The sequence below is a fragment of the Oryctolagus cuniculus genome, chromosome 10, assembly GCF_051225735.1.
Source record: "Oryctolagus cuniculus isolate XC-2025 breed Fujian yellow rabbit chromosome 10, ASM5122573v1, whole genome shotgun sequence".
NCBI lineage: Eukaryota > Metazoa > Chordata > Mammalia > Lagomorpha > Leporidae > Oryctolagus > Oryctolagus cuniculus.
This window is the reverse complement of record NC_142876.1, coordinates 92,287,576-92,301,296: the sequence shown is the minus strand read 5'-3', so window position 1 is coordinate 92,301,296 and position 13,721 is coordinate 92,287,576.

Sequence of the window (13,721 nt, the reverse complement as noted above, 5' to 3'; positions counted from 1 at the left end):
TGCAAACTTGGCAGTGGATAATGGAAGGGAGCTGATTGATATTGACAGGTTTCATGGATGATGGCCCTTCCAATCAGGACCAGTGGACCACATAATACTTGGATCAGATAATTGCCAAATGCAGTGAATACTTTCAATTCTTATTTGATCTCCAGACATAGCAGCAGCATCAAGTCAAAGAAATGTTAGACTCCAAGGCTGAATTGATAGTCTGGCTTTTACCCCTCACCCCATAATGCTGTTGTAAGCCATTCCTTCACCTTTCTGTAAACCACCTACTCCACTGATCCCCCTGCAATCCACATCAATGCTCATTCCACCCTCCGTCTTTTACTGATAACCGGCTAGTCCTTTAGCTTCCCATTCATATTCATTAAATCTTCCTCTTATACTTTTTTATCTTGAAATAATTTATATTTCCAGAAGGCTAGTATATATAGAATGTAGATTTCCTATGTACTCTTCGGCCAGCTTTCCCTCATGCTAATCTCTTATCTAACCACTGCACATTGTCAAAACCAGGAAAGGGTGCACAATAGACTTCATTTGGACTTCACCAATATTTCTATTAATGTCCCTTTGTCCAGGAGCTAGTGCAGTACCACATAGCATTGAGTCTTAGTCTCCTCCAGTCTGTAGCTCTTTCCTTGTTTCTCAGCCTTGAGACTTTTGAAGATTATTGATCAAATATGTTTCAGAATGTTCCTCAGTTTGGATTTGGTTGATTTTTACTTATCGTTACATTGAGGTCATGGCTTTTAAGGAAGACTATACAGAAGGGAAATGCCATTCCCATCACATCATACCAACAGGCATGATGTCTTGAATCTTGTCATCACTTGGAGCTGCTTTACTTTTTTAATAATAAATTTGAACATCCAACACTTATAGGTCTTTCTGTTTCTTCCTCCAATATTTGTCACTTCTCATAGGTGCTTCTGGTTTCTCTCAGTCCATAAATCTTAGAGCTTACAAATATGGGCCAGCATTTCAACCATTTGCTGGGTGCTGTTGGCATAAATTGTACAGCTTCACTATGCTCTTTGCAGTGTTTGGCATGCATTACATCTCTGTACAATCAAGCTCTGTCTTGTCTTCTCTTCTCTGATTTGCTCAATGCAGTAGCTTTACATATTGTTAACTCCACCTCCCACAGCTAATGAACTCATCTCTTGCTGCACAGAGATTAAAAGAAGTCATCAGAAAGAACACCCCAACTTCAGCAGCCAACTAATTATCTTACTGTTCCACTCTGACAATTGTTCTTTTTCTCCTGTTCTTCCCACAAGGGACATAGTCCTCTTCCTTTGTAAGGTGAATTCCCTCTACCTGGGCTCTGCATCCTGCTCTTTCCCTTTATTCTAAACTTCTCTCTCTCCTGTGTCTGCAGTTTTTTCCCTTCTCTCACAGCCTCCTTTACCTGAGTGTGTAAACCAAGCAAAATGAAACAGAAGCCCTGCTCAAGCCCATGATACATCTGTAGTGTACCCATAACCTTTATTTGTTCCTCACGGGCATGCATTTTGAGAATTGTGTGCTCATCTGTCTTCTATGTGGTCCACTACAATTCAGCTTCTGTCCTCTTGCACTAGCCCACTGTGTTGCTCTTACCAAAGTTGCCAATGGCCTCCATGTAACTAGACCCAGGGGATACTTACCAGTCCTCATCTTACTTGAGCATTCCCCTCAGTCACTCTCGCCTTCATGAAATCCTCCTTTTATCTTGCTTCAGTTACATCTTTTGTTCCTCTCCAGTCATTCTGGCCATTCCTCTTTCTTTAACTTTTCCTCAGGTTTCTGACCCAGGTCTGTTCTCATATCACATAACACTTCTAGGGAGGACTTGGTTCTCTTAAAAGTATCTAATTACTATCTAATTACTATTATTCTAATAGCCTAAAAATGCATGTTTTTAACCCAATACCATTCTTGAGTCTCAGCTACAGATAACCCCCTGCCTCTTGTACTCCACAACTTTAGTATTCCTAAAGTATCTCAGATTCTGACATCCAAAACTCAGGATGACATCTTCAAGTTAGACCTGCCCTTTGATCTATTTCTTGGTGAAGGCTACCACTATTTCCTAGGTGCTCAAACCAGAGACTGGTGAGGTGGTTGTCTTTCTTGACTCTTTTAATTCTCAAATAAGGAGCTTCATTGAGAATAGATGATTCTACTTTTTCAGTACCTCACAAGCCCTCCTGTTTATGTTCATCTTCTCTGAAACCCTTTATTTCTTGCCAGGATTGTGACAACAGCCTTCTGATTTTATTCTCTGCCTTTAATAATCTTGTCTCTTGCTGACATGTTCTCTACATGATATTTAGGGACAAATGCAAATGGGAAAAAATTCTTCCTTTCAGTTGATCCATTTGTCCTTAGAGTAAAACACAAAATCCTAATCTGGATTGACAAACCTTGCCTTGAGTCTCATTTCTTGTCCAGTTGCTCTCCTACACTTCTATTTTCTCTTGTGTCTACAGATATTTTTATTTCATAGAATTCTGTTGTCTGCCCATTACCTTCTTTTTCAGTTCTCTCAAGGCATTCTTTTTATGTCTTCCTTGACAACTTCTCCACTCTCTTCAAGAATGGTGAAATCTGAGCATTTAGTCTAGTAGTTAAGACACTGGATAAGATGTCCATATCCCACATGAGAGTGTGTGAGTTTGGTAACCAGCCACAACTCCTGACTCCAGCTTCTTGCTGATGTAGATCTTGCAAGGCAGTGGTGATGGCTCAGGTAATGGGTTCTTTTCACTATGTAGGAGACCTGAGTTAAATTTCTGGCAGGCTCCTGGCTTCTACTTAGGCCATGGCCTTGGCAGGCATTTGGGGAGTAAACAAGGTGATGGAGCTCTCTCTGCTCTCAAGTAAATAAAAAAATATAAATTTAAAAAAGATGGTAAGCTGCCTTCCTTTTGTTCCCATGGTACCCTAAATCCTGTTAAAGCACTTATCTCCTTGATACATAGTTACTAAATGCATGAATGCATAAATTCCTTGGATTTTTAAAAATTACCCATAACTACCCCTGCTACAGCTGTTCATTTTAATCTTTTTCTAGGCAAAATGTCAAAGTAGACTTCATTTTACAATTAAAGCAGATTTTATTTCATAAATTCATTTCTGAATCATTCCCTCTGCAAGCATTATTATAAATGGTAGTTGGGTTCTTTGATAATCCAATATCCTAATTAATTCAAAATATGGTTTACTTTATAATTCCTCTTGGAATTTTTCTATGTGTTATCATTGCCTTATGGAATCTCATTTCTCCTTCCTGCTCTTTCTCTAAATATATCTCTCTTTTTCTCCTGTCATAGCATCTTAACTATATACTATGCTAAATAGGCTTTTGTGAGTTTGTATGGGACATCTTTACAACAGTGATTATTTGGCAAATGGCAAGTTGTAGCTCTTAACAAGAAGAGAAAGTGATAGTACCAGTAATGTTTGTGCCCCTCATTGAATCTACATGAGTTGCATATTCATTTCTTCATCGAAAAATAGTATGGCTAGAGATTGTGACTGCCACAATGACTATGATTCACTACCTGTACTGAAATGGGATACATATTATTCTAGACCACTTCTCAGGCAGTCTATGATCCCGAGGAAAAAAGAAGTAATGACCTGGGTGTAGGCCAGGTGAGCCACTTACAGGTACAAATCTTGGTCATAAAACTTGTGGGAGTACATATACACACACACATAAACAAACCTTTTATGATTCATAACCATCTTGCACCTAGTATTGCTGCCTGGACTCCAGTGTGAAAGAAAAATCTGCTGTGATGTGGAATCTCTTTTGCCTTGAGTTTGTGACTCTGATGAGAATCATTGAGTTTAAATTCCCAAAACTGAATTTCCATTTTACTTATATATAACTGATTAATGATCAGATTCCATTCAGATGTTGGATTTAGACCAAGAGCGGACTTGGACTGCCCCTTGATAAGCAAAAATTTCTAGAACTATGACCATTTGCTTTATTGTCCTTCACCTGTCTGGGCTGCCTAATGGTTTTTGTGAAACGAAACGACTTTCTTAGGCTGCTGGGAACCAAGGTTATCTGTTTCTTAGCATTGATTTCTGGCAATCAACAGACCTGCTGTTGCTTCTCACAGTGTCCTTATGCAGGAACAAGGGCTTGATTGTAGTTGGTCAAACATGAAGGTTGAACATATTAGTCCATCAGGTTCATACACCTACTTTGTTGCTCTACTGACCTAGACCCAATTGGCTAAGATCAATTTTTCATTACACACTCTTGGTGTGACTTTTCAAATATCTTTTTGTATATCTTATGGAGTTTACATTCAAAAGAAATCATTTGGCCTTCAAGATTTTTGATAGTAGCTTATCCTAAATTGTAGTTTACATTTTGAAGGTTTGAGAAATAATTTTACATATAAGCTTAGCCTATTGTCCTGGAAGTGGGATATGCTAAGAATAATTTCTGGTCAGGTCCTTCAACTGTATGGGAGAACAGTGTTTAGTTTAAGGTTTCTAGTTTGTGAGTCAGTTGTCTTACACTAAACATGTGAATTCTTAGAGAAGAGCCTTAGATATTATATAGGAGTTAAAGACTTTCTTTGATTTAGCCACTCAAAACACATACTCATGAAATGGTCCCAAATCAATAGCTGGGCAATGGTTCATTAAGTACGAGCCTATAAATTGAGTCTGTAGTAAGTGTTAAAGTGAGGCCAGGAGTGATCAGAGTGAGAAAAAGTTCATTTATTCAGGGCCTTCAAGAAAATATTTGAGTGCTTACTTGGTGCCAAGAACTGTGCTGGATTAGGTGCTAGGGGTAACATGAGAAGCCAATGTGTTCATTTGCCATAGGAGCTAAAGAGAGTGATAACATGTGAAGATGACATAGGCATACTGCCTTAGGAATATAAGGAAAGCTCTAAATTGTGTGTGTTTTCGTGTTTGAAGCTTCTAGGAGCATGAAGAAAATTCATAAAACCCTGTGTCTACAGTCCTGAACATGTCTTCCATTTGCAGTGTTTGGTTTCCAGTTACTTTGAGTGGAAATGACTCATCACGCCAAACTTTCCCCCAAGACTTCAATCAATAAACTGACCATTTAGGACTCAGTAAAGTCAGAAAGCTGAACTTTGCAAACTTTTTGTTGGCCATGAGGTTACTGATTAAATAAAAGAATGATGAGGGACCTTGAAATTCAGTTTGTAAAGAGTGTTTGACCAAGAGGACAATATATTGTACAAATATTTGGATATGTGATAAAATAGCACTGGCATCGCCAAGTGAAGCTGGATGGTATTGGGAAAGAGAAATGCATTGCTAGCAAAAGATTCTTTATGCATTCTTGCAATATACAAACTCATCAATGGCTTGTTCCATTACATGCACCATGCAGTATTGACCTTTTCTTAGTCTGTTCCTACTGCTGTAACAAAATACTGTCAACAAGATTATTCATAAAATATATATTTATAAATATATATAGTTATATGTAAATATATATATATATGCATTTCTTTGTCATAATTTTGGAGACTGGGAAGTCCAAATCAAGGTGCTGACAGATTCAGTGTTTGATAAGTACTCACTGTTTGCTTCCAAGATGGCACCTTATTGTGACATTCTCCAGAAGGGAAGAATATTGTGTCCTGATGTGGCAGAAATTATGGAAGGACAAAAAGCACCTAGCAGTGCTCACTTCGGCAGCACATACAGTAAAAAGCACCTAGCTAGTCCCTGTAGCTAGTTCCCTCCGGCGCCTTTATAAGGCACTAACCCCATTCATGAGAACGGAACCCTCATGGCCTGGTCACCTTCTAAAGGCCCTAGCTCTTTTCTTACTACTGTTGCATTAGAGGTTAAGGTTTTGTTTTTTAACTTGAGAATGTATTTTTATTTTTTGACATTTTCTTCTTGTAGATTGTGGTGGTATCTATTTATGTTCTTATGAGGGTGCTTCATTTCTTCTCCAAAATTCCCATGCAGCGTCAAGCCATTTCCCCTCTCCCTTGGGGCTTTCAGAGTGGTTTTCTCTCCTCTTTCTGCCTAGCATGTACCTCCTACTCTGTTCTCTGCATTTTTTCTTCCTAGCTTTGCATAGCATGCTGCCCCCTAATCTGCCATTTTTTTCCTCTTGGAGATTAAGTTTTGACATGAATTTTTGGGGGGGTACATAGACATTCAGACCATAGCAGTTATGAAATACCATAAACCATCAAGGTCTAATAGAAATATAACATCAGCCACAAATATTTTAAATTTTCTAGTAGTTACAATTAAAAAGTTGAAAGAAGTGAAATTGTTTACTAAAATATTTTAACTTGATGCATTCAAATATTACTTCACCATATAATAAATATAAAAGTCATTACTTTCTTTGTAGTCTTTGAAATCTATTGTACATTTTACCCTTTTGCACATCTCAATAAGGACTAGCTATCTTTTAAAGAGTTCTGCAACCATATGTGGCTGATGACTACCATATTGGACAGTACAGCTCTAGAGAGATAACAGATAGAACCTGTTTTTAAGTGTCTCTGTAGGGTATGATTCTTCATCTTTTTTTTCTGGAACCCTATTCTGATCATTGGTATTTTGAAAATGCTCTTAATTGAAGTCCAGAATTTCATATGCCAACATTTGACAGCTTTATCCATGCTATTATCATGAAATAAATACTTAATGAATTTCTACTCTATACAGGGTTTTATGCTAGATGTTGGAAGATAATGGTGAGCAACAATGCTAAGCTTCCTGCTTTCAGGTCTAAAGTGTGATATAGAAGAGGAATATTAAGTGAATAAGCAAATTAAATCTGTAATTGTGATATGGATTGGGATAGAAAAGTGTAGAGAGCTGTAGGGATTTTAATAAGAAAGCGTTTCTTAGTCTAGAGGTACTGAGATGCTTCCCGAAAAAGTAACCTTGGACCTAAAGTGAAAAAGATGCCAATGAGAGGACTCCAAGGCCAAAGGAGTTTGACATTTTCAGAGAATTAACAGAAGCATAGGGTAGCTTCAGGGGAACAAAACTAGGGCAAAAGTGATTCAAGGTGACATTGGGGAGTTAGGTGGAGGCCAAAACACACATGGCTGTTAGGTTACTTTAGGGACCATGAGCCTCATCCTAGGAGTAGAGAAATTGTTGCATGATTTTCAGGAACAGAGAGCATTACTGGATTTACATATTAGAGTATCCCTCTTGTACAGATCTAAAAGAAAAGGTGAATGTGGGGAAACTTTTCAGGAAGCTATTTTGTCATCCAAGTAAGAAGATTAGGGTCATGGCCACCTAAAACCCTAAACTGATGACACATTTAGTAGATAATTGATAGGCCTCTGTGACTGGACATTGTGGAGGGTGGTGCAAGGCATTTGGGGAAAGGGCTGCAGCTCATCTTTTTGACCTACTTAAATAAATGTATGTGGGTCCACTCAACTCTTCTCTGAAAAATTCAAGGTGAAATAGCCATCATCCAAGATAGAAAATATAGTGTTAATTTGCCTATAATTCTTTTTTGTTCTGCTTGAATCATAGATATGTAATTCTTTGGGGGTTAGTGGTAGGGTTACATAAAGAATAACATTATCAGTGAGCTCCTGTCCCTATCACACTACTGAATAATTACAGGGTAAGTAAATCACTTAACAGTCTTCTGTCTTGTACTTCATTATCTTTTTCTTTATAAGTGACAGGATCTTTGCATCGACTGATGTTATTTTTTGCCATAACTGTGTCAGCAGTACAGATTGAGGACAGTCTTCTCAGAAGCAGACTAAAGAGAAACAATAGAAGAAGTAACTTGTGTGATGGCAAAGTTTCCTAAAGCAGTTAAGAAATGACAAAAATCAAGGTTTTTTATTTGTTTGTTTGTTTGTTTTGACAAGCAGAGTTAGACAGTGAGAGAGAGAGAGACAAAGAGAAAGGTCTTCCTTCCGTTGCTTCACTCCCCAAATGGCCACTATGGCCAGCGCGTTGCGCTGATCTGAAGCCAGGAGCCAGATGCTTCCTCCTGGTCTCCCATGTGGGTGCAGGGCCCAAGCACTTGGGCCATCCTCCACTGCCTTCCTGGGCCACAGCAGAGAGCTAGACTGGAAGAGGAGCAACCGGCAAAGAACCGGTGCCCCAACTGGGAATAGAACCGGAGTGCCAGTGCCACAGGTGGATTAGCCTAGTGAGCCGTGGCGCCAGCCAAAAAATCAAGTTTTAAATTCTTACAGTTTGGTTATATAGATTTGTCATCATTCTAATTTGTAGTCACTCTTAATCCTTTGAGATTACATTTTGCTTTGGTGTCCCATTTAACATGATTTATTGAGTAGCTAATTTACTTCCTATTCAAAATGAAACAACATGAAAAATTCAAGCTACCAGATAATTCTAAATAGTTGAACATTGACACCACACATTCATTCATGTATTCATTCACTCATTCATTCATAAGATAATTATTAAATGCCTCGATGCTTAGCAAGATAGATAACTCTCGAGGAGTTACCAATACAGTGGTGAATGCACAAGTGAACAAGCATGTAATCAAATGCATAATGCAGTGTTGACAGGAAGGAATAACAAACAACAGCAATCACCTTAGCTCCACTATGAGGGAAAACTTTCAGTACACGAATATTTGGGAATTGTCCTCCAAATGAAGTGAGAAAGTGAGGTGGACAAATATCTGGGTAGGGCCCTGAGAAAAAATTGCCCCTAAAAAGCCTATAAAGCAATTAAGAGAAACACCTGCTTAAACATGCCTGAGTAATTGATGGACAGAGCTATTAGTTTCATCCACCAGGTCAATTCAGCTTGGGCAATGTGCATAGGGGATCCATTTCATCTTAGCCATCTGGACAAATCTTGAGCAAGCCTTTGTTCTTGGTCTATGCATTCCTGATCTATTTCAATTGTTCTTGGTCTATGCATTCCTGATCTATTTCAATAAATGTCCTGCTTAAAAACTGGTTAAGCCACTATGGAAGTCAGTTGGAGATTCCTCAGAAACCTGAATATAACCCTACCATACAACCCAGCCATCCCACTCCTTGGAATTTACCCAAAGGAAATGAAATTGGCAAACAAAAAAAGCTGTCTGCACCTTAATGTTTATTGCAGCTCAATTCACAGTAGCTAAGACCTGGAACCAACCCAAATGCCCATCAACAGTAGACTGGATAAAGAAATTATGGGACATGTACTCTATAGAATACTATATAGCAGTCAAAAACAATGAAATCTGGTCATTTGCAACAAAATAGAGGAATCTGGAAAACATTATGCTGAGTGAATTAAGCCAGTCCCAAAGGGACAAATATCATATGTTCTCACTGATAGGTGACAACTAACCAAGCACCAAAAAGGAAACCTGTTGAAGTGAAAGGGACACTATGAGAAACAGTGACTTGACCAGCCATTGTCCTGACTGTTGATGTACAATGTAATACTTTATCCCTTTTAGTTTTTTTTTGTTGTTGTTGTTCTAGTACTATTGGTTGAACTCTGTAATTAACACACAATTATTCTTAGGTGTTTAAACTTAACTGAAAAGTGATCCCTGTTAAATACAAGAGTGGGAATAAGAGAGGGAGGAGATGTACAATTTGGGACATGCTCAATCGGACTTGCCCCAAATGGTGGAGTTAGAAATGTGCCAGGGGATTCCAATACAATCCCATCAAGGTGGCATGTACCAATGCCATCTCACTAGTCCAAGTGACCAATTTCAGTTCACAATTGATCACACTGATAGGTTTAAGAGACAAAGGGATCACACAAACAAGACTAGTGTCTGCTAATACTAACTGATAGAATCAAAAAGGGAGAGAACGATCCAACATGGGAAGCAGGATACACAGCAGACCCATAGAATGGCAGATGTCCTAAATAGCACTCTGGCCTCAGAATCAGCCGTTATGGCATTTGGATCTGGCGGAAGAGCCCATGAGAGTATTTTAGGCATGGAAAGGCAAGACACTCTGGCAAAAAAAAATGACCTAAATGAAAGATCTCTGCAAGTGCGATCCCAGTGGGAAGAACAGGTCATCAAAGAAGGAGGTGCCTTTCTCTGAAGGGAGGAGAGAACTTCCACTTTGACTATGACCCTGTGGGAATTAGATCAAAGTCGGCGAACTCAAAAGGCTTCCATAGCCTTGGCAACTCATGACTAGAGCTTAGGGAGATTACTGACACCATAAACAAGAGTGTCAAATTGTTAAGTCAACAACAGGAGTCCCTGTGTACTTACTCCTCATGTGGGATCTCTATCCTTAATGTGTTGTCCAATGTGAATTAATGCTATAACTAGTACTGAAACAGTATTTCACACTTTGTGTTTCTGTGTGGGTGCAAACTGACGGAATCTTTACTTAATATATACTGAATCAATCTTCTGTATATAAAGATAATTGAAAATGAATCTTGATGTGAATGGAATGGTAGAGGGAGCGGGAGATGGGAGGGGTGCGAGTGGGAGGGAAGTTATGAGGGGGGGAAGCCATTGTAATCCAAAAGCTGTACTTTGGAAATTTATATTTACTAAATAAAAGTTTAAAAAAAGAATTAAGAAAAAAGAAATGTCCTGCTTAAAATTCATCAGTAGCCATCTTTTCAGGAGCTTCTTCTCAGAGATAATGTTTGTAGACCAATAATTTGCAAAGAAAGTAATCGAACCTGCAAGAAATTCGCTTCTGCTTACTTTAGCTCACTTTTTTTCGGGCCAAGGAATTGTAAATTCACAGTGTAATTATCAATGAAAATGTATGGACATTGTATTCATAAATTCTGAACAGAATTTGAGCACTTTCATATTTATCTAAAGACTCATTTAAAGTCATTGCTCTTGTCTCTGGACCCAGACCATTCATGTTTGCCTGGAATATACCTTACATTAACTTTTTGCAGAACCTGTTTTATTTCCATCAAGAAGCCTTTCAGGCACAGGGAAATAAGCACAGAGTTTTCTGTATTGGGCGTGTGTGTCTATAATGAACAGCTAGGAAGCCATTGCTATTGACCCACAGTTAATATGGCAACAGTGGAGAAAATGGGATCAAAGAAGTGGTGAAGGCCATATTATGAGGATGTCTTATGTAAAATAAAGATTTGGGGTTTTATTATAAGTATGATGGGAGACCATTAGAGTGTTTTGAACAGAGGAAAGATTTGAGTTTTACATGTAGGGTATATGAGAAAGCGGATAACCAGGCATGATTCATAGGTTGTTGGTCTGAACAGTTGGAGGCATAGTGACCTCAACTTCTTGAGGTTGGAGGAATGAATTTAGAAGACAAATGGAAGTAGTTCAGTTGGAAATGTGATAAATTTTAAATGCCTATTAGATACCCAAGTAGAGAAACTGGATGGACCTATAGACAAATTTGTAATTCAGAGGCTAACTGAATGCTAAAGATATACACTTGAAACTAAAACCTAGAATTTAAAGTAGCTGTTGAATGTCTTACCCACGGATCTTGGGAGATTTATTCTGTATATACTGCCACTTTCACATTTTTCTACCCTTCTTTCCCCCTTTTTACCCCTTCCCTTGTCCTTGTAAGGGTCAGAGAAAGTTCTTGTTACAGGAGAATACTCATCTTTAGATGTTGATGACAGTGATAGGAACTGGGAAGAGTACTCTTGCATAAATATTCCCTGAAAGCTTACTATGTGCAAAGCCATCACATCTGAGCAAAAGCAAGAAGAGGTCCTGCTCTAACTGAGCTTAAAACTTGGTGAACCATAGAGCATAGGGGTTTAGATCAGATGTTAATCAAACAATCACAAAACAAATGTAACATTGTAATGTGACTGAGGGGCATGCTACCAAAATGCTTGTAATAGTAGGGTGATGTTTTGGAAAAGAGGTCACAGAAGGCTTTCTGCGATGATGTGATTGTATGTTGATATTTGAAAAGTGAGTAGGAGCTAACCAAGCAGAGTATGAGGCAGAGCAACCCAGAAAGGGGGAAGATGGTGTGTGTGTGTGTGTGTGTGTGGACCTGGTAAATAGGAGCATTGTAAAATGGTGTGACAGAAACCCAGAGGGGTGGAGGAGCATGTGCAAGATCAAAGTAGAAATATATGCAGGTAATAGATAATGCTTGTAGGCCTCATCATTTGAGAAAAACCATTGTCCATACAATGTGCAGAACAGATTGAACCTGAAGTGGAGGAGATTAAAGGAAAGGCCACAAAGAAAGGATTAGGAAAACCAGAGGCTCCATTGACAGGAAGCTTCTGGTGTATACAGGTGGGAGAGGAAAGCCACTTGGACAGGGTGGCAGAGAATGAGAGCAAATTCAGCTGACCACGGAAGCTGAGTAGGTGAAGAAGCCAAAGATAACTTGGTCTCAAAGATGGGCAACCACGTTAAGAACCAATGTGGCAGGGTGTGCAACACTGAGGACTTCTCCATGAAGCTTGGCTGAGTTTGAACAAAATGCTTGCCACCATAGTTGTGGGACCTTACACATGTTCCTTTGAATTGTGTATAATAGTATTTACATCACAAGTTATTGTAAAATGGAATCAGACTATGAATGCAAAATGCCTAGTGTGCATGACATAATGGCAGCATGATCTCTTTAGAATTTAACGAGCCCATTAAAAAAAAAACAACCCTGTTTTTCTTTGTCAGAGATCCTTAGGGAAAACAATCCACAAATACACACATTTACTGAGTACCCACTTTCTGCAATCACTGGCAGAAACAACATATCTTGATTACTGATTGTCATTTTGATTTTGAAATATGCATCACCGAAATTGGGTTCTTTATAAAGATATTTACATATATATGAAATTTGTGATCTTACCAGCTTTGATCAATGGTTTTGTCTATCTTTATCATATGTAATATTAAAAGCAAACAAAAACTTTAGGAAAGAGTCTCTATAGACAAAAATATATGCTATCTTTTCTAAGTTTCATTTTATTACTTATTACTAGACCCTATATGAGCTCATTAAGGTTCTGTGAATCACAAATCAATTATTTTACAATTAAGCATAAAAATAGCTTGAGAGATTCATTTATAGGCAGTGCATGGTGTGTTGGCTTTTGATCCACAGTGAATCAAATAAAATGTGTGACATAGATGACATGTTAGATGGTGAGTAACTACTGGTGCTTTACCATGAAAGCAAGAAATATTTGACTGGAATTCTAAAAAGTGGGGTTTTGTATTTTTTGCACTAAATTTGCAGTTGATTTCATAAACATAAAATTACTCTCTCAATGTGATTCAATTCAAGGACATCCCTATTTTGCACATATAAATGAATAAATGTATATTAAGTACCAAGTTCAGTGTCTGGCATCTGGCTTTATTATTTTTTAAGTTAATTGATTTCATTTGAAAGACAGAGTTAGAGAGAGGGGGGTATAGGAGGAGGGAGAGAGAGAAAGAGAGAGAGAGAGAGAGATGAAGTTGGGGGGAGTGGAGAGAGAAAGAGGTATCTTCCATTTGCTGGTTCAGTCCCCAAATGGTCGCAAGAGCTGGAGCTAGGCCAGACCAAAGCCAAGAGCCTGAAACCCCATCTGGGTCTCGCATGTGGGTGCAGGGGCCCAAGAACTTTGACCATTACTTGCTGCTTTCCTAGGCACATTAGCAGGGAGCTGGATCAGAAGTGAAGTAGCCAGGACTCAAACCAGTGCCCATATGGGCTGCTGGCAATACAGGAGCAGCTTAACCTGGACCCTGGAATTTTTAAAACAAATGTTCTTTCTCT